The sequence below is a fragment of the Mus caroli genome, unplaced genomic scaffold (assembly GCF_978045245.1).
Source record: "Mus caroli unplaced genomic scaffold, Mus_caroli_1 scaffold_16, whole genome shotgun sequence".
Classification (NCBI taxonomy): Eukaryota; Metazoa; Chordata; class Mammalia; order Rodentia; family Muridae; genus Mus; species Mus caroli.
The window spans coordinates 11,015,394-11,033,982 of NW_028227271.1; the positions used below are offsets into that span (position 1 = coordinate 11,015,394).

An 18,589-nucleotide genomic window follows, 5' to 3' on the forward strand; every position below is an offset into this window, starting at 1 on the left:
TTCATGCCTGGTGAATGACCCCAAACCGAAATCATGTTTGACTTTTGAGGACTACGCCTTCCAAGCGGTCTGCTTTGACCTGCTTTGACCTGTTTCTTTGCTGCCCAGAGCTTCGAAGGATGAATATTCCTAAGGACAAGCCCTACCTCCTTTAGCAGGAATTGGACATTTGTGGCTGCTCGCTACTGCTTTTCCTTGGTCTTGTCTTCTTGCTACCCATGTTTCTCTGCCTGGCAAGGTAACCTCAGAGGGAAAACCCTATCCTCACATACAGCCACGGAGTTGTAAGAGAAGGAGGCTCCGTCCCCAGCTCTAAGCATGGCCAGTGCCTCATAGCCTTAAATAAAAGGCTGTCGGAAACCACCTGCAAGTCTGCTTTCTGTGGGCGCCCTGTCTTCTGGCTGGCAGTTCTAAGCTCTCCGCTTTTGCCAGGGTGTTGGGCTCCTATTTCTAGAAACTGGATAAGAGGACTCTAGAAGGAAAACCTTTGAGACAAACTCTGGCAAGAGATCTCAGTCTTCAGGAGGGAAGCGACTTGCGGCCTTGACAAGATGAAAGGGATCTTCAGACGGCCAAGTGCACCAGCTGCTGTCTGGAGGCTGAATTCAGCAAATGGCCAAGTGCTTGTTCTATCAATATAGAACATGCACGTATGTATTTGATAAAAATGACAATCATTTCAAGATAATACTGACTATATCATACCCTTCAATTGAGCATGCCTACATGCATATCTGTGTACCGCATGTGTATGGGTGCCCACAAAGCTAGATGAGGGTGTGCAATCCCCTCAAGCTGGAGTGACAGGTAGTTAAGAGGGCTCTCATGTGGGCACTAGGAACTGGACCTGAGTTCTCTGCAAAAGCAGCCAGTGCTCTTAACCACTGAGACATTTCTCCAGCTACCAATATATTTATATTTACAAGGAGCATAATAATAGGATAGGGGGGCTTTATTTTTTTTTTAAATTTCAGATGAAATTATTTAAAGACTTGTAGATACTAATGTGAGCCATCGGATGCTTCAGAACCGTAAGTATCCGTTATTAGAGGGTTCTAAAATTAAAATGTCATAGAGGGTGCAAGGATTTCTTTTACCCTTCTGTTTTTTTCCCCCCTGGGGTCATGTCGTGGACTAAGGATCTGTTTTCTCAATGATAAAGGCTGCCAGGAGGACAGAGTTCATATTACTGGTTCTCCTGTTGATGAAACGTACGTTCAAGTATTTTTCTGATTCCATTGGTCAGTCTGAACTAGAAGGCCTGTGTCACCGGCTGAATCTGACTTGTCCTGCAAAGGCTGTTTTCAAGGCTTGACCTTCACCTGGCGGGCGCCATTTTGAAAAGGCTTCGGAGCCTTTAGGAAGTGGAGCTTGGCTAGAAGAAGTGAGCCCCTGGGGAGGGTTCTCAGTGTCTTCCTTCCTTCCTTCCTTCCTTCCTTCCTTCCTTCCTTCCTTCCTTCCTTCCTTCCTTCCTTCCTTCCTTCCTGTCTCCATCCCTGGTTCTGGTCTGCTCTGATGAGATTAAGTGATCCTCTGCGTCTGCTCCTCCCGCCACCCACGGTGCCCTGTTCAAACACGTGGGAACAAGAGCTGGAACACTCCGAGCCATAACATAAAAACATTATTTCCTGCCTTCATTTCTGTCACATGCTGTGGTCACAGTGTCCCCGCTCTGGCCTCAGGACCCAGTGTCACCGTTTCTTTCTCAAACTGTCATTCTTGATTCCCTTGTAGACTCCGACAACAGTAGATGCTTAATAAATGTCCATGAACGCCGGAGCGACGACTGTACCGGAAGCACACCATCACCAGGCTATCCTGGAGAATCAAGCTCATATCCAGGGTGATGGCTCTGAAGGAAATGGAATCTCTTTGGTTTGCAAAGGTAAGGAAACCAGAACTTTTCAAAGCTATCTTTGAAATAACTTGTATCTTTTCTGCTCCTCTTGGTTAGTAAAAATCAACATATATTCTAATTAGAATTTCCCACTATCTCTTAGAAGTAGTTTTGCCTAGAGCTTGACCTGTAAGGCTGACATTTTTTTCCCCTTATTTGTACACCCATGTGTTTGAAGAGGAAATGCCAGAGAGAGTGTCTTATCTTTAATATAATATACTCATTAATATACAGTAAACGTGAACTTGAAATAAGTGAGGTTCTTTGGGGCAGACATGGGTTCTTTGCCTCTCTCTTTGTCTCTCAGTCTGTCTCTGTCTCTATCTGTCTCTTTGTGTCTCTGTCTGTCTCTGTCTCTGTATTTCTCCCTCTCACTGTCTTTCTCTTTGTCTCTTCCTCTCTCCTTCCCTACCTCTCTCTGGCTTTGCATCTCTTTCTGTCTCTAACTTCAACTATAAGCAAGTTATTCAGCTTTCCCCTCCCCCTCCCTCCCTTTCTTTCTTCCTCCCTCCCTCTCTCCTTCCCTCCCTCCCTCCCCACCCTTTTGCTGCCTCTGCTTTGTATAAGATTTTTCTAGTTATTTCAGTTACAAACCTTAAGCACCAGCCATACCCAGCTTTGGTTGACTAACCTAAGAACCAGTGGAATTAAAAAAAAACAAAAACTTCTCTGTCTCTCTGTCTCTGTCTCTGTCTCTCTCTCTCTCTGTGTGTGTGTGTGTGTGAATATGTGTGTGCAGTTGCCCTCCAAGGCCAGAAGAGAGCCTCAACCCCCCTGAAGCTGGCCTTACAGGGAGTTGTATATGCTAGACGTGAGTGCTGGGAACAGAACTTTGGTCCTCTGCAAGAGCAGCAAGTGTTTGTAAACTGCGGAGCCATCTCTCCAGATCCTAGAATTTATAATGTAAGAATGTGCTCCTCCTGATCTTTGTTCTCTTGCTCTGAGAGTTGCAAGTTACGCAGAGAAGTAGGGAAATCCTAGAGTCTGCTGAGGGCCCTCAGAATCCTTGGGATGGTCCTACCTCCCTCAAAACAAGTCAACGTTTTCATGGGATAGATATTTCCTTCCTGGGATGCGTGTTTCCTGTGGGGCTCTGGGGCTACTGGATTTGCATCTCTTTTTGCTTTTTGTTGTTGTTGTTGTTGTTTTGGAGACCCAGCTCAGTCATTGCCTAATACTCAGTTTTGAGTAACATGGTCATGACCCATGTTTGTTCTCCAGTGGCAAACGGTGTGCACAGATCACTAGCCGCATGTGCCTTTGAGATGAATGTGGGTGTGCACTGTGTAGACTGTGGGGTTTTGGGCTGGGATCGCCACTCATGGATTCCTTTCTGTTACCAACTGTACAACTGTGGCCTTCACCTTTTTCTTTCTGCCTGGCTTTTTTCTTAATCTGTAAAGGGCATGATTGTAGATTTTTTGAGTATATGAGAAATGTATACACACACACACACATATATATCCATAAGATATTATATATATAAAATATCAATAAGATGTTATATGTATATATATATATGTATATATATATGTATATAATATCTTATGGTATCTCATGGTATCATTATCAATTCAGAGACAACGATTTCCTAAGGAGAAATCGTTTTTCCTGGGGCATCTGGTTGGTCTCAAGTCCTTAGCTGAGGGCACCCTGTTTCTCCCGACTCCTGGCCTGAATCTTTAGTATCTGGGAGGCTTCTGTGTGGTCCTCCCACACCTGTTATAGTCACTGAGAGTACAGTGCCAGCAGTTCACTTCTGCAGCTGTTGCTCAGTCCGCCTGCCCCAAGGCCTTTCTAGCCCAGGTCACCAAGTCAGAGGTGGTGACTGCACAACACACAACGACCGCTGCCAGTCGATTTCAGTATTTTGTGCTCTTCCGTACTGAGTCTTGACAACCTAGACACTCCCCTTTTCTTTAGAACCCCATTTCTTTTTGTGAGGTCTGCTGGACTATGTTAGCTTTGGTCCCTTTGAGGTTTCTGTGTATCTTGCTACCTTTCTGGTTGCTTGAGGTCTTGGACCTCCAGTTGTTCTCTAATTATCTCATCCACTGTCTTTCTAAAATATTACATTCTTTTTTTTTAAAAAGAAGATTTATTTATCATGTATACAGTGTTCTGCCTACATGTGTGCCTGCAGGCCAGAAGAGGGCATCAGATCTCATTACAGGTGGTCATGATCCACCATGTGGTTGTTGGGAATTGAACTCAGGACCTCTGGAAGAGCAACCAGTGCTCTTAACCTCTGAGCCATCTTTCCAGCTCTTAAAATACAAAATTCTTGAAGCTGGCTCTATGGTGTCCCCCAACAACACAGTTGTATATTAGATATAGAACAATGACGTTAAATTTATTCTTCTCTTACAGATTGCATCCCTACTGTAGATTCCCCTCTCTCCACTCCTCCCAGTCCCTCCTCCCAATCACCCCTCCCACATATCACTCTTCCTCTGTTTCCCTTCAGAAAAGTCTAACTACCCACCCCCGGATATCAACTAAACATGGCCTAACAAGTTACAATAAGCCTAGGCACAAACCCTCATATCAGGACTGGGCAAGGCGATCCAGTAGGAGGTAGGTCCCAAGACTAGGCAAAAGAGTCAGAGACCGCCATTCCCACCGCTAGGAGTCCCACAAGAATACCAATACAATCATAGCGTACATGCTCAGATTCATACTGGCTCTGTGATTCACTTCAGTCCCCATGAGCCCCTTGAGCCCTGCTTAGTTCATTCTGTAGGTCATGCTCTTCTCATGGTGTCCTTGACCCCTCGGGCTCCTAAAATCCTTCCTCTCTCTCTTTGGTGGGGTTACCCAGGCTCCGCCTAATGGTTGGCTCTGGGTCTCTGTATCTGGTCCCATCAGCTGCTAGAGGAAGGCTCTCAGATGACAGTTCAACTTACAGCAATCATTTTTTACGTGTATAGGTTAATTAATTCTGTGGCCGCCTTAACAAACTTTCACAGACTGAGTGGTTTGAACATGCTTCTCATCATCCTGGAAGCTTCAAGTCCAAGATCGAGATGTTGGCCTGTCTACTTTCTCCTGACCTCTCTGTGATGCATGGGTGGCTGCCTACGACTGAGTTCTCACACGATCTTTATACTGCATATGCAAATGTCTGGTGTTTATATGTCTGCATTTTCTCTTCCCTTAATGGCCTCAATCAGACAGGACAAGAGCTTACCCTAATGGTCTCATTTTATATTAATTACCTCTTTAAAGATCCTATTTTCAAAGACAGTCACATTCTTTGCTACTGAGGATCACGGCTTTGATATATGCATTTTTTTTCAAGAGACACAATGCAGCCTATAACAGTGTGTGCTTAAAATAACCCAGTTATGCCGAATGTGAAATGCTGATCAAAACATTAGGAGCGTTCTATAAATATGTGTCTCATATTAGGGAGATTTAATGGAAATTAATTTTGGGATTTATCAGGTTTGACTACTATAATTTCCAGGTGTCCCGCATGTAAGTTGATGATAGCTAGGTTGCCTGCCTAATCACAGGTCATCACCCATCTGATACTTTAAAATAACATTTATTTTACGCAGTTAATTCTCACATATGTGGGAGACCAAGAAGGCCTAGCCAGCCAGCCACCCACCCACCTCGCCTCTCTCTCTCTCCAGGTGGCACATCAGCAGGTGTGAATCAGATTAGCAATTTGCGATGGAGCTGAATGTAATCAATTACATAATTTGGAGCCATTCAAATATAATTCATTAAATTATATCATGGAGCATTGAAGAAGGGGAAGAAAAAAAAAAGTAGAAACAAAGGTTTCCCTGGGAACTCTATGAGTGGCATCTTCAGGGTCCTCCAGAGTGCAGGTGACTTGTAGCTCAGTTATTCAGTAGCCCTGTGTCTTCAGCCAAGGGACTTACTTTACCCAGGGTTCAGCATCCTTGCTGGAAAGTTGTGATAATTCTGACAACTTGAAATGAGATGAAAAAGGAGACAAGATCCTCTGTATTGGACAGCAAGGGGCCAACGACTGTGCATCTTTTCTTGACTGGAGATGACCCAGAATTTAGAGCTATATAACAAAAGGTAAGAAAAGGTGGGGACTCCTTAAATACTACAACTAAACACTGAGTAATTGAAGAAAGAAGCCAAAAGACCCCATGGAGTTGAGAATGGGTGGTTTCCATGTAAAAAAAACTGTCGTTCCACTCCTCCATTGTTGGTGGGATTGCAAGCTTGTACAACCACTCTGGAAATCAGTCTGGCGGTTCCTCAGAAAATTGGACATAGTACTACCGGAGGTTCCAGCAATACCTCTCCTGGGCATATATCCAGAAGATGTCCCAACCGGTAAGAAGGACACATGCTCCACTATGTTCATAGCAGCCTTATTTATAATAGCCAGAAGCTGGAAAGAACCCAGATGCCCCTCAACAGAGGAATGGATAAAAAAATGTGGTACATTTACACAATGGAGTACTACTCAGCTATTAAAAAGAATGAATTTATGAAATTCCTAGGCAAATGGTTGGACCTGGAGGGCATCATCCTGAGTAACACAATCACAAAAGAACTCAAATGATATGTAGTCACTAATAAGTGGATATTAGCCCAGAAACTTAGAATACCCGAGATATAAGATACAATTTGCAAAACACATGAAACTGAAGAAGACCGAAGACCAAAGTGTGGACACTTTGCCCCTCCTTAGAATTGGAAACAATCACCCATGGAAGGAGTTACAGAGACAAAGTTTGGAGCTGAGACAAAAGGATGGAACATCTAGAGACTGCCACATCCAGGGATCCATCTCATAATTAGCCTACAAACGATGACACCATTGCATACACTAGCAAGATTTTGCTGAAAGGACCCTGATATAGCTGTCTCTTGTGAGACTAGGCCGGGGCCTAGCAAACACAGAAGTGGATGCTCACAGTCAGCTATTGGATGGATCACAGGGCCCCCAATGGAGGAGCTAGAGAAAGTATCCAAGGAGCTAAAGGGATCTGCAACCCTATAGGTGGAACAACATTATGAACTAACCAGTACCCTGGAGCTCTTGACTATAGCTGCATATGTATCAAAAGATGGCCTAGTCGGCCATCACTGGAAAGAGAGGCCCATTGGACATGCAAACTTTATATGCCCCAGTACAGGGGAATGCCAGGGCCAAAAAGTGGGAATGGGTGGGTAGGGAAGTGGGGGGGAGGGTATGGGGGACTTTTGGGATAGCATTGGAAATGTAAGTGAGGAAAATATGTAATAAAAAAATTAAAAAAATAAAAAAAATAGAATAAAAACAAAACAAAAACTGTCATTCCCATTCTGTCTGACTGCATGTGAAAATATTTGGGAGACTTAAAAACACCAGGGTTAGGCTTCCACACTTGTAGAGTCCAGTCTCCTGGTTTGCATTTGTTCCCTAACACTGATATTTCTTTTTGTGGGACTTGTTCCCTCTTCTAACACAAATTTAAGCAACACATATATAATCTTCAGCTATTTATATTCAGCGACTGAGCTAATGTCATAGTGGTGTTTCTTCCTCTAGTATGTAGTTTTCAGAGTAGAGAGTTTTGGTTTTGTTTCTTATTGTACCTTCAGTGCTTAGATCATAGCTTCACAATAGATTCTTCTTTTGGGGATAATAAGGCACAATCTATCATTGTAAAAACACTAGCATACATTATTTATGAATAATAATGGGATCATTGTGACACGTCCATGCACATGGGCAGTTTTCGGTCTTGTTCAAGTCTCCCTTACCCTCAGTGGCTTCTCCTTCCCATTTATCTTCCTCCTGCTCTGACCAGCCCCTCTTCACTTCCCTATGTTTTCTGTCCAGTTATTTCTTCATCATTTTATTTTATAGGCATGTGTGTGGTCATTCATAGCAGATTCCACAGTGCATCTGCGTCACATTTTCAATTACTTACTCATTGGTTGCAGCGTAACATTTAGGTTGTTTGCATTTCCTAGCTGTGGTGGATAGAGCAGTAATGAAAATGGCTGAGAACGTTTCCGTGGAGTAGGCTGTCATGTCCTTGGGACACAGGCCAAGGAGTAGTTTAGCTGGGTCATATATAGATTTGTTTGTATCTTTTTGAGAATTCTCCACATTTATTTCCGTAGTGGTTGCAGCAGTTTGCAATTGTACCTAAAGCAAATAAGGGTTCTTCCCTGTTGTCCACACCCCCAACATTTGTTGTCGGTTGTCCAGTCCATCTTTGCCATTCTGACTGGAGCAAGATGAAGTTTCAAAGTGGTTTTCATTTGAATTTCCTCAATTGCAAGGGAAAGTGAACGTTTTTTTTGAGACTTTTTTTTTTATTTTTTTCTTTTTTGCCATTTCTCCCCTTCTTTTGAGACCCTACTCTTTAGGTCCTGGGCCTATTTATTGAATAGGTCTTTTTTTGTTGTTGTCTTCTCTTCCTCACTCTTTGTTTTTTGAGTTCTTTGTATATTCTGGATATAAATCCTCTGTCAGATGTGTAGCTGTCAAAGATTCTCTCCTCTTTGGTCTTTCTCTTCAGTTGATTGATTTTTAGCTGTGAGGAAGAAACCTTTTTGTTTTAAGAAATCCTGGTTGTCAACTGTTGGCTTTAATTCTTAGGAAAATGGAAAGGAAATTCTTCCTTACAGCTGTAACATGTAAAGTACTACCTCTGTTTTCTTCTAGCTGTTTCAGTGTGTAATATTCCAGGTTTGGGTATTTGATCCATTTGGTTTTTGTTTTGTTTTGTTTTGCAAGGTAATAGATATGGATATAACTTTGTTCTTTCTGTATATGGACATTCGGTTTTCCAAGCACAACACATTGAGGATGTGTTCATCTATCCAGTCTGTGTTTTGACATCACTGTCAAATGCTCAGTGGCTGTACTTATGTTCGGGTGTTTGATTTTTGTCCCATTGGTCTACATGCTCATTTTTGTGTCCATACCATATTGTTTTCATTTTCAAAAGGATTAAGCTCTTTTTAAAAAGTCTTGCAGACTTCTTCTGTGAATCCATCTGGCCCTGGATTTTGTTGTTGTTGTTGTTGTTCAAAGTCTTTTTGTTACTATTGAGTCTCCCCATTTGTTATGTATCTGTATAGGTTGTTGACTTGATTTCTTGGTTTGATTTTAGTCATTTGGCTGAGTCTAGAAATTTATCAGTTTCTTTTAGGTTTTCTAGTTTAAAGGAGTAGAGGTTTTAAACACATTTCCTTGAAATGTTCTGAGTTTCTTGAGCATCTGTTGTAATATTTCTTGTCCATTTCTTAATCTGTTGAGTCTTCTTGTTTTATCCTTTTGTTCAGTTGTGTCAAGGGTCTTCCTCTTCTTAAAGAACCAGGTCTTAGATGTGTTGATTTTTCTCTTGTATTTTTATTTGTTTTTATTTCACTGATTTCTGATATGATTTTTATTGTTTTCTGCCATCCACTGGATTTGGATTTATTTTCTTTTTGTTTTCCCAAATTTTTGAATTGTATCAGTAAGCTCATTTATTTGTGCTCTTTCTTATTTCTTCAGTGTCTTTGTAGGACTGCTTTCAATGTGCCCTAGAGGTTTCTGTTGTCACATGTTTTCATTTTTATTTAGTTTGAGTAGATTATTTCTCTCTTTACGTCTTTCTTTCTTTTAAAAAAATATTTATTTATTTTATATGAGTACACTGTAGCTGTCTTCAGACACCCCAGAAGAGGGATCAGACCCCATTACAGATGGTCGTGAGTCACCATGTGGTTACTGGGAATTGAACTCAGGACCTCTGGAAGAGCAGCCAGTGCTCTTAACCATGGAGCCATCTCTCCAACCCCCTGATTTGAGTATTTTTATCCAATATTTTACTCTAAAGCAGTGCCTATCTTTAAGTGTGTAGTGCATCTTTCTGCAAGGTGTGAGTGTATATGTGTGTGTGAGACAGTTTGTGCAAACAGAGAAGAGTGACAGCTCTCTGATACTGAGTTCCTAATTCCTGAAGGAGTTGAGAGGAATCGGGGAAGTTACCTGTGATCTTAGGGGAACATAGTGGTGCACAGTGGCAAGGAGATATAGCAAAGCCTCACAATCCAAGGAAGAATCCAGGCGGTTGCACAGCCCTAACACACAGAAACCGGTGGAGCGTACATGACTCAGAGGCTGCTAGTGTGTACTTGGCTCATGAAAGTTAAGAAATCTGACCTGTCGCATTAGTAGTGGACATAAAATGTGGTCAAGGCAACCTGAGGCAGGGGAATATGCTCATAAAGTTGCTTGATACTTGAGCCTCCCTGACTAAAATGGCAGGTTAGGAAGGGAAGTTAAAAGGACGGAGAGATGGTTTGGGCTGCATTTTCCTGGATGTGAGTTGACTAGGTTTCCCATTCCCGTGACTCGTTTTGTTGACAGGTAGGGTAGTTTGAGCAACAAGGGAATGGTTTTCTAAAAGTTCTGTTTTTATTCACTTTGGTTTGAGATTGCATAATTTATGTCTGTATGGTAGCCATCTTATCACTGTGATGTGGCATGAGTCTTGTTTGCTTTTGGGTCAGTGGCTGCATACCAAGTTGATCTCCACAGCCTCATCTGCCTCAGCAGATCATGCACACGGCTGGTGCATTCAGTCCTCTGTAGTGGTTTGAATAAGAACGGCCCTCATGGGCTCATATATTCGACTACGTAGGCACCAGAAAGTGGCACTATTTAAAAGGATTGGGAGGTGTGACTTTGTTGGAGAAAGCGTGTCACTGAGAGCAGGCTTTGAGGGTTCAACAGCTCATGCTAAGCCCAGAATCTCTCTAGGCCTATGGATTAGGATGTAGCTCTCAGCTACTGCTCAAGCATGTGCCTGACTGCCTCCACAATTCCCAAGATAATACTCAACAGAAGGAAACTTCCGGTTTCTTTGGAAACTCAGTTATGTCATCTAATATTTTCTTGAAGCAGACACAGGTGAAAGGATGCTTTGCTAAAGCAGACAGGTGAAAGTATGTTTGGCTGAAGCACACACAGGTGAGAGGATGCATGATGTTTGGAAAGAATCCAAATATGACCCTACAGACAGCGGGAGGAGACGCTGGCATTGGTTCACCTTGCTCCGCCTCATTAGCCTTCACTGAAGATGCTCTGGAATTGGTTTGCCTTGCCCCAGGTTGCAAATCTTCACTTGTTGTGACTTTGTAGAGACTAACTCGCTAAAGAGCTTCTCACGATATTTTGGCAGCTTCTTGATGCTACCAAGAGGACTGGGGCCAATTGGCGGAGCCTCCAGGTTTCTTCTGGATGGAACTGCCGTTACTGATTGAGTGTTGATTGCCAACTAGACTGGACTGCAGCTGCTAATTTGTGTTGTTTTACTAGAGGCCTGGACTGATGACATTAAAGATTGGAATAACCCCAAAGAACTGTTTCTAAACAGCTCCACAAACCAGGTTTCCTATGAATCTTTCTTTTCCACTACCTCTGGTGGGTGGTGGCTAGGAGGAGGGTTTAAATGTTTAAGAACTCATGTTAGAGTAGGTTTTGAAAAATCTAAGCCTACACTGAACTAAAACTCTGAAAGTCTGAGCAACCCCCAATTAAATGCTTTCTTTCATAAGAGTTGCTTCAGTCCTGGTATCTCCTCACAGCAGTAGAATAGCGACTGAGACACTCCTGATCATAATCAGAAACTTCTCACTTGGGTCTGCCCCACAAGAGCTAAACCTGTTTCGGCCTCCAGATAACGGTGTGTTGAACAGCGGCTGGGTTATATCTTAATTTTACAGCTAATTTATAAAGTCTGTTGCATTTCTGTAGCCAACCCTTCTTCAGACTCCAGGAGAGATGGAGTTTACAGGCAGTTGTAGGGAACAAGTGGGATTCTAGAAGAGCAATCTACTGGTCTCTAAAGGAAACACTGCCCTGACCTGACAGTAAAGATTCAAACTTCATCTTCTTAGCTTGGGATGGTAACATATATTGGGTGACACTGTGTGTGAGGAGTACATAAATTTTTTTTTTGCTTTGTTTTGTTTTGTTTTTTGGTTTTGATTTTACAGGGAGTTATATATGAGAGAATTCCTTGAGTCTCGGATGAGACTTCAGACTTTGGATTTTTCAACTGTACAGAGACTATGATAGACTATGGGGACTTTTGAAGTTGACTAAATGCATTTTTCATTATGATGTGGCCATGAGCCTATGGGGGCCGGCAAGTAGAATGACCTTCATAGACTCAAATATTTGAATGCTTGGTCCCCACACACTAAGGAGGTGTGATCTTGTTAGAGGAGGTGTGTCACCGGGGGTGGGCTTTGAGGCTTTAAAAGCCCACCCCATTCCCGGTTTGCTCCCTTGGCCTCGTGGTTATGGATCAAGATGCCAGTACTCAGTTGTTCATACTCCCATGGCTCTGCTCCGGCTTCAGACACTGTAACCCCCTGAAACTGTAAGCCCAAACTAAGCAGCACTTTCTTGTAGAAGTTGCCTTGGCCGTGGTGTCTTATCTATCACAGCAATAGAAAACAACTAAGACATGCATGATCTTGGAGGCTTCCTTTGAAATGCCGTGTGCTTAGGTCTGGCATATTTTAAACGGTCTTGGGACACAACTCTGCTTCTTCTAAATCCCAAGGGAGCCTTGCTCCGTGATAACTGAGGTGAACTGACTCTAGTACAGTAGTATCCGTGTTCTCAGGGGACTCACTAGAAATGCAGGCTCCATCCTAGATCTCCCAAATCAGGAACTGTGGAGTGGCTTTAGTGACTTGTGTTTCACACAACTTTCTAGAGACTGTGAATAGGATGGTCCTACCTCGAGCTCATTATAGACATCTCCATGGCTAACCAAGGCAGGAAACTCGAATTGTCAGGAAGAGGATGACAGCTGAGGTGGGCAGAGGAGGAAACCACGTTCTTCAGTGACTTCTTCCAAGATTAGGGCTAAACTTAAATCTCCCTGAGATAATGTATGCCATGCCCTGTTCCCTACTTATTGCTGTTCTGACAGATTCTTCACATCTTGCTTATTTATTTATTTTTAACATGAGCATCCTCTGAGGGGAAAATCGAGAGCCGTACCATTTCCAGATAGATGCAGCTTATGGACAAGTGCGACACACTATCAGAGCCATGGCAGGGCTCTGTGTGTTCAGTACTGTCAAGGAGGTGGAGGCTGAGGCCTGGGAGAAGATTGGAGGGGAATTGGAGGAAAGCTGAACCCCAAGGAGACACGGTGTTGAACTCCCCCAAGGAGACATGGTGTTGAACTCCTGACAGGCGCAAAGACAGAGAAGGGAATGCTTTAGTATCTTATAAATCATTTGGAGGAAATTATGTTTTATTTATGTTCATTTTTGAATGTATTTGAATTTTTATTGCAGATATTTTTCAAAGACACGGGCATTGAGGCTATCCTGGGGGAACTCGAACCTCAAAAGAAATGTGGAGGGAGCCGACAGGATTGGCTGAGGGGGTGAAAATTATTCATTTTAAAGAGCAGTCTGAAAGCAGCTTTCAAGGGGACCAAATCGGAGTGAAACTCCAAAAGTTTTAAATAGTGACAACGGAACACGCCTGGTATAAAAGGCATCACTCAGTAGCAGTGCAGGAGGAGTAGAGGAACTTGGGGTGTGGAGGAAGAGTTGGAGATGATTCTCAATGAAGTGGATTGGTTAATTAAGAGGACCCCATGGCTGGCTAAGTTTTCGAAACCCCCCTTCTCCAGTTTAACTGAGCCCACACTTAGAGCCACTTATTGTAGCATTGCTGCACCCAGCCACAGGCCGGCTCTTTCAGACACGCTCATTCCCAGCATAGACCACCAAGGCTGCTTCCCTAGTGGGACTGATGCCGTCACCATCTGCTCTCAAAGGAAGAAGATCAGAGTAACTGTTGTGTGTGTGTGACAGCGAGTCCATTTTATGGGCAGACGAGATTTCTGTCCACACCTGCTGGGTAGCAAAGGGGCTTGAAACTGCCGGGGCCAAAATAAAGAGGTGAGTCCACTTCTACGATGGCAACATACTGTTTCAAAACTTATTCCGTTTTGAAAGAATGTGCCCGTGATTATAAGGAGTTGGCCATGGAGAAAAATATGTGCTCAGTAATGAAGAGTGGCTAGCAGAGTTAAGAACTATCTCTTCCCTCCATACTACAGACACAGGGTATAAGAAATAGTCTGAGGATAAAAGGCACAGGCCAGTGCAGGATGCTGACACTCTTCCCAATTCTAACGTCACAGTGCTCTCCGGTTTTGTGAAAGAAACCAGCACAGGATGAAAAGCACCACTGTGGCTGAAAAAGCAAGCGGCAAATGACCTTTTCATTGCTGAGAACTGGATTTCAGAGTTTAGAAAGAACATGGGACAAGAACCTTATTTACTGAAAGAATTATAAATATACGTACGTGTAAATGCCGAGGCCAGAATGTGGTGACTACATACCATCAGTCTAGCTCAAATTCATGCAAGGCACTAGTGGACTGTCATAATTGAAATTCTGCATACGTTTGCCCAACTGTCCAAGAGACGGCAGGCAAAGTATAGCTCCTAGGAAAGAACAAAATATAGCTCATAGGAAGGGAAGCACAACCCCGCAGTGTGACTCTAGAATTTCCTGACTTATTGTACATTCAAATCATCTGATAGTGTGTACTGGAGGGAGGGGAGGTTATGTCTAAAAAAACCCCACTATTATCCAGGCCCCACCCAAGACCAGTGGAATTAAAGTTGCTAAGCATGGGGTTGGAAATTGATATTTCCTTTGCAAATTCTCTTGGGAGCTCTAATGGTCTGCTGGGGCTTACGCGTGCCCTGGCAAGGTCATGTTTGTTGACTCGGGACAGGTTCTCAGCCATCAAGTCTGATGAGTGTTGTGCATTCAGAATGACTCAACACAGGCTCCGAGCCAAGTGTTACCTGTGCAAAGGCTGGTTGTTATCAGCAGGAATGGGATCTAAGGGGCTCATCAGTTCTCAGCACAATCTCCGCTTTACGCTTTTCCATTTCTTGAAAAGTCTTGTCCGGGGTCCCCCGTTGAAGACAAATATGTGGTTCTCCAAAGGCGTCTCCCTTAATAGACTACTACTCTCTTGTAGTGTGTGTGCTTTGTAATTCCACTTAAGATGTTTGTTATATATATTACAGTAATAGGAGTGGCAGAGATAGCGCGGAGATGAATAGAAGCCCCGGCTGACGGCTCTTTGGTCCTCTCAGAGGATAGCAAGTTATCACTTTGTTTTCAAATAATGCAGTTGGTAATAAGTTTTTGGATGTATGTGAGCTGTAAATCGTTCTGAAAATTGAACTGAAGATACAATATCGTAAATCTCTTCAGTGGTGGTAGAATATTTATGGGGTGAGCAATATAATCAGTTATGTGGCTATGCTGTGGCTGACATCCAGCTGAATGGGACCCAGTATTGAGGATCTATGGCCACTTAGGAAATTCCCCTAGGTGAACGTCTGTGTCAAGGGGTGCACTGTTTTAATGGGGATAATGAGCTGATTCACCCTTCACTGAAGTCACTGGGGAAAGCCTCTGTGAGGCAGATGGAATGCTGGGGTGGAAAGGAAGGAAGGATAAGGGCAGGGAGACGTACCTGTTTGTCTTCCTGGAGAACCTTTGCCTCTGACTGGTATGTCCTTTGGTCCCCTGGGAAGATGCTTGCTTAGTCTGGACTCTCAAAATCCCAAGGAGATGCACATTTCATTAGATTTGTTTAGAAATTCATTATCCTCACCATAAAAGTCGGTTAGTTTTGGGAACTGAATGTTGAAGGCAGTGGTGTGTTAAAATTTTTCCTTTTGGATAATGACAATTGTTTAAAATAAAAAATGTAATTGCTACTTAATGGTTTTTAAGTTTTTTTCTTTTTTAAGTTTGTAGGGAAAATACTTTTTCAAATAAAAGCTGATTTACAGTCTCATCATGTAAACAGATGTTGGATTGAAGACAGGGCAGTGACTCCTTTTTTTAATGTTATTGTTTTGCCAACCTAGTCTCTGGAATCTTCTCCCCAACCACCTTCAGGTCCCTGACTTTAGCTGCTCTCATCATAACCTGTCCTCCACACACTGAAACCAAGTGTGACAGGGTGAGGAGACGAGAGGCGAGGCTCTATAGCAATGGGCATGGTTCTGTGATAATAGGTGTGGCTCTATTACAATGGGTGTGGCTCTGTGAGGCTGGACATGGCTGAATAACAATGGATGTGGCTGTGTGATGGGCGTGGCTTTATTACAATAGGTGTGGCTCTGTGGTGATGGGTGTGGCTCTATTACAATAGGTGTGGCTCTGATGATGGGCGTGGCTCTGTGAGGATGGGTGTGGTTGAATAACAATGGATGTGGCTTTGTGATGATGGGCGTGGCTCTATTACAATGGGTGTGGCTCTGTAAGGTTAGACTTGGCTGAATAATAATGGATGTGACTCTGTGTGATGGGCGTGGCATTATTACAATGGGTGTGGCTCTGTGATGATGGTGTGGCTCTATTACAATGGGTGTGGCTCTGTGATGAGGGCATGGCTCTATTACAATGGGTGTGGCTCTGTGAGGATGGGCATGGCTGAATAACAATGGATGTGACTCTGTGTGATGGGCGTGGCTTTATTACAATGGGTGTGGCTCTGTGAGGATGGGTGTGGCTCTATTACAATGGGTGTGGCTCTGTGAGGATGGGCGTGGCTGAGGATCCACTCAGCCTCTGAGATGGATCCTCAGCCTTTGGTTTGGTTTTTGATGTGAGGTTGTCATATGTTGCTCAGGATGGCCTTCAACTTGTCACCCTGCCACCTTTACCTTCCAATGTTCAGATTATAGGCATGTTTTAGCTGCTATCATTTCATTAATTCATTTTGGTACCTGACCTCTCCCCAAATACCTCAGCTTCATGGAAGCAAGAAAAAGAACGGCTTAACTGATCTATCCTCATCACGGAGAACAGGGTCCTACAGAAAGCTCTTCCCAATACACGCTTATGAGTGAATGCACATTATGCAAGTCTGATTCTATACTAATGAGTTGGTCCCCAGGACCTCTTATTCAACCTATGTTTAACTAGGGTTCAGAAACCTGTGCTGTTGGACAGATGAAAACAAGCTTACGGGGAATAGGCCTGTGGGCTCTATGGATCTGGATAGGGAAAGATTTCATATCTATCTTCATTGAGCCACAGTGTGGGCAAAAGGCCTTCACAAACAGCCAGCAATAGGAATCACAGACTGTAATGCCCTGCTATCTGTAGCAACATTTTCTTCTATTACCACCGGAAAATGATGGCTCTCCTGTCTGTCCATCAAGGTTTATCATTTGTTGCAGTAATAAGAATCACATTAGTTATTCCCTATTGGGTTCAGTTACTCAGAACAGGGGAAGGGGAGAGAAGAGGGGAGGGGAGGGGGGAGGGGAGGGGAGAGGGGGGAGGAAGGGGGAGGGGAAGGAGAAGGGGGAGAGGAGAGGAGAGAGGAGAGGAGAGGGGAGAGGAGAGGAGAGGGGAGAGGGGAGAGGGGAGAGGAGAGGAGAGAGGGGAGGGGGAGGAGAGGGGAGGGGAGGGGAGAGAGGAGAGAGGGGAGGAGAGGGGAGGGGAGGGGAGGGGAGGGAGAGGGGGAGGGGGAGGAGATGAGAGAGGAGAGGAGAGATGAGAGAGGAGAGGAGAGAGGAGAGAGGGGAGGAGAGGGAGGGGAGGGGAGGGGAGGGGAGAGAGGAGAGAGGGGAGGAGAGGGGAGGGGAGGGGAGGGAGAGGGGGAGGGGGAGGAGATGAGAGAGGAGAGGAGAGATGAGAGAGGAGAGATGAGAGAGGAGAGAGGGGAGGGGAGGGGAGGGGAGGGGAGGGGAGGGGAGGGGAGGGGAGGGGAGGGGAGGGGAGGGGAGGGGAGGGGAGGGGAGGGGAGGGGAGGGGAGGGGAGGGGAGGGGAGGGGAGGGGAGGGGAGGGGAGGGGAGGGGAGGGGAGGGGAGGGGAGGGGAGGGGAGGGGAGGGGAGGGGAGGGGAGGGGAGGGGAGGGGAGGGGAGGGGAGGGGAGGGGAGGGGAGGGGAGGGGAGGGGAGGGGAGGGGAGGGGAGGGGAGGGGAGGGGAGAGGAGAGGAGAGGAGAGGAGAGGAGAGGAGAGGAGAGGAGAGGAGAGGAGAGGAGAGGAGAGGAGAGGAGAGGAGAGGAGAGGAGAGGAGAGGAGAGGAGAGGAGAGGAGAGGAGAGGAGAGGAGAGGAGAGGAGAGGAGAGGGAGAGGCAGGCGGGGATGTCTCTTCTCTGCAATGGCTGTTGTCCTGCAGGGCTGGGGCTCCTCCCTCTCTCAAGCAGTTGAGGCCTCATTAGGTCACAGCTGGGGACAGCTCTCTGCTATGGCTGCTTTCTAGAGGTTGGTCCGGCTGTGCCGATCAGCTTCATGCCTTTGCAGTAACTCCCAGGATGCTCCCGCCATGGCCCTCTTGCTATGCCACATGTCTCCTGGCAGGATACTGCCTGACAGGCTTCTCTCAAGCACAAACCCTTTCCCTGTTTGATGCACTTCCTGTAGTCCTGATCTCTCCCATGAGATAAGACAAACAAACAAACAAAAACTCAATATGCTTCCATCTTCATCACCATTCTGGATGCTGGGGCATCGAGAGACAGACAATGCCCCCTTGAATGGAAACGGTGAAAGTCACCTTTAGTGATTGCTCACCAGGTGGCGGGATCTTTTTCAAAGGCAGTTCTGTGCCATGAGAAGCTGATGATTCATTCTCAAGGTTTCAGGTACTCATCACTAATTAGGACTGGAAGTATC

At 44.7% G+C, this 18,589-nt stretch overlaps 1 long non-coding RNA gene across 1 annotated transcript in view; it reads left to right on the forward strand.

Moving 5' to 3' along the window:
* The first annotated feature begins 1,353 nt into the window (after positions 1 to 1,353).
* Positions 1,354 to 18,589, forward strand: part of LOC110309999 (uncharacterized) — a 31,779-nt gene continuing 14,543 nt past the window's right edge. The window contains exons 1-2 of the long non-coding RNA XR_002379785.1: positions 1,354 to 1,384; positions 1,735 to 1,885. This is a non-coding gene — a long non-coding RNA (uncharacterized LOC110309999). The remainder of the gene's footprint in view (positions 1,385 to 1,734; positions 1,886 to 18,589) is intronic.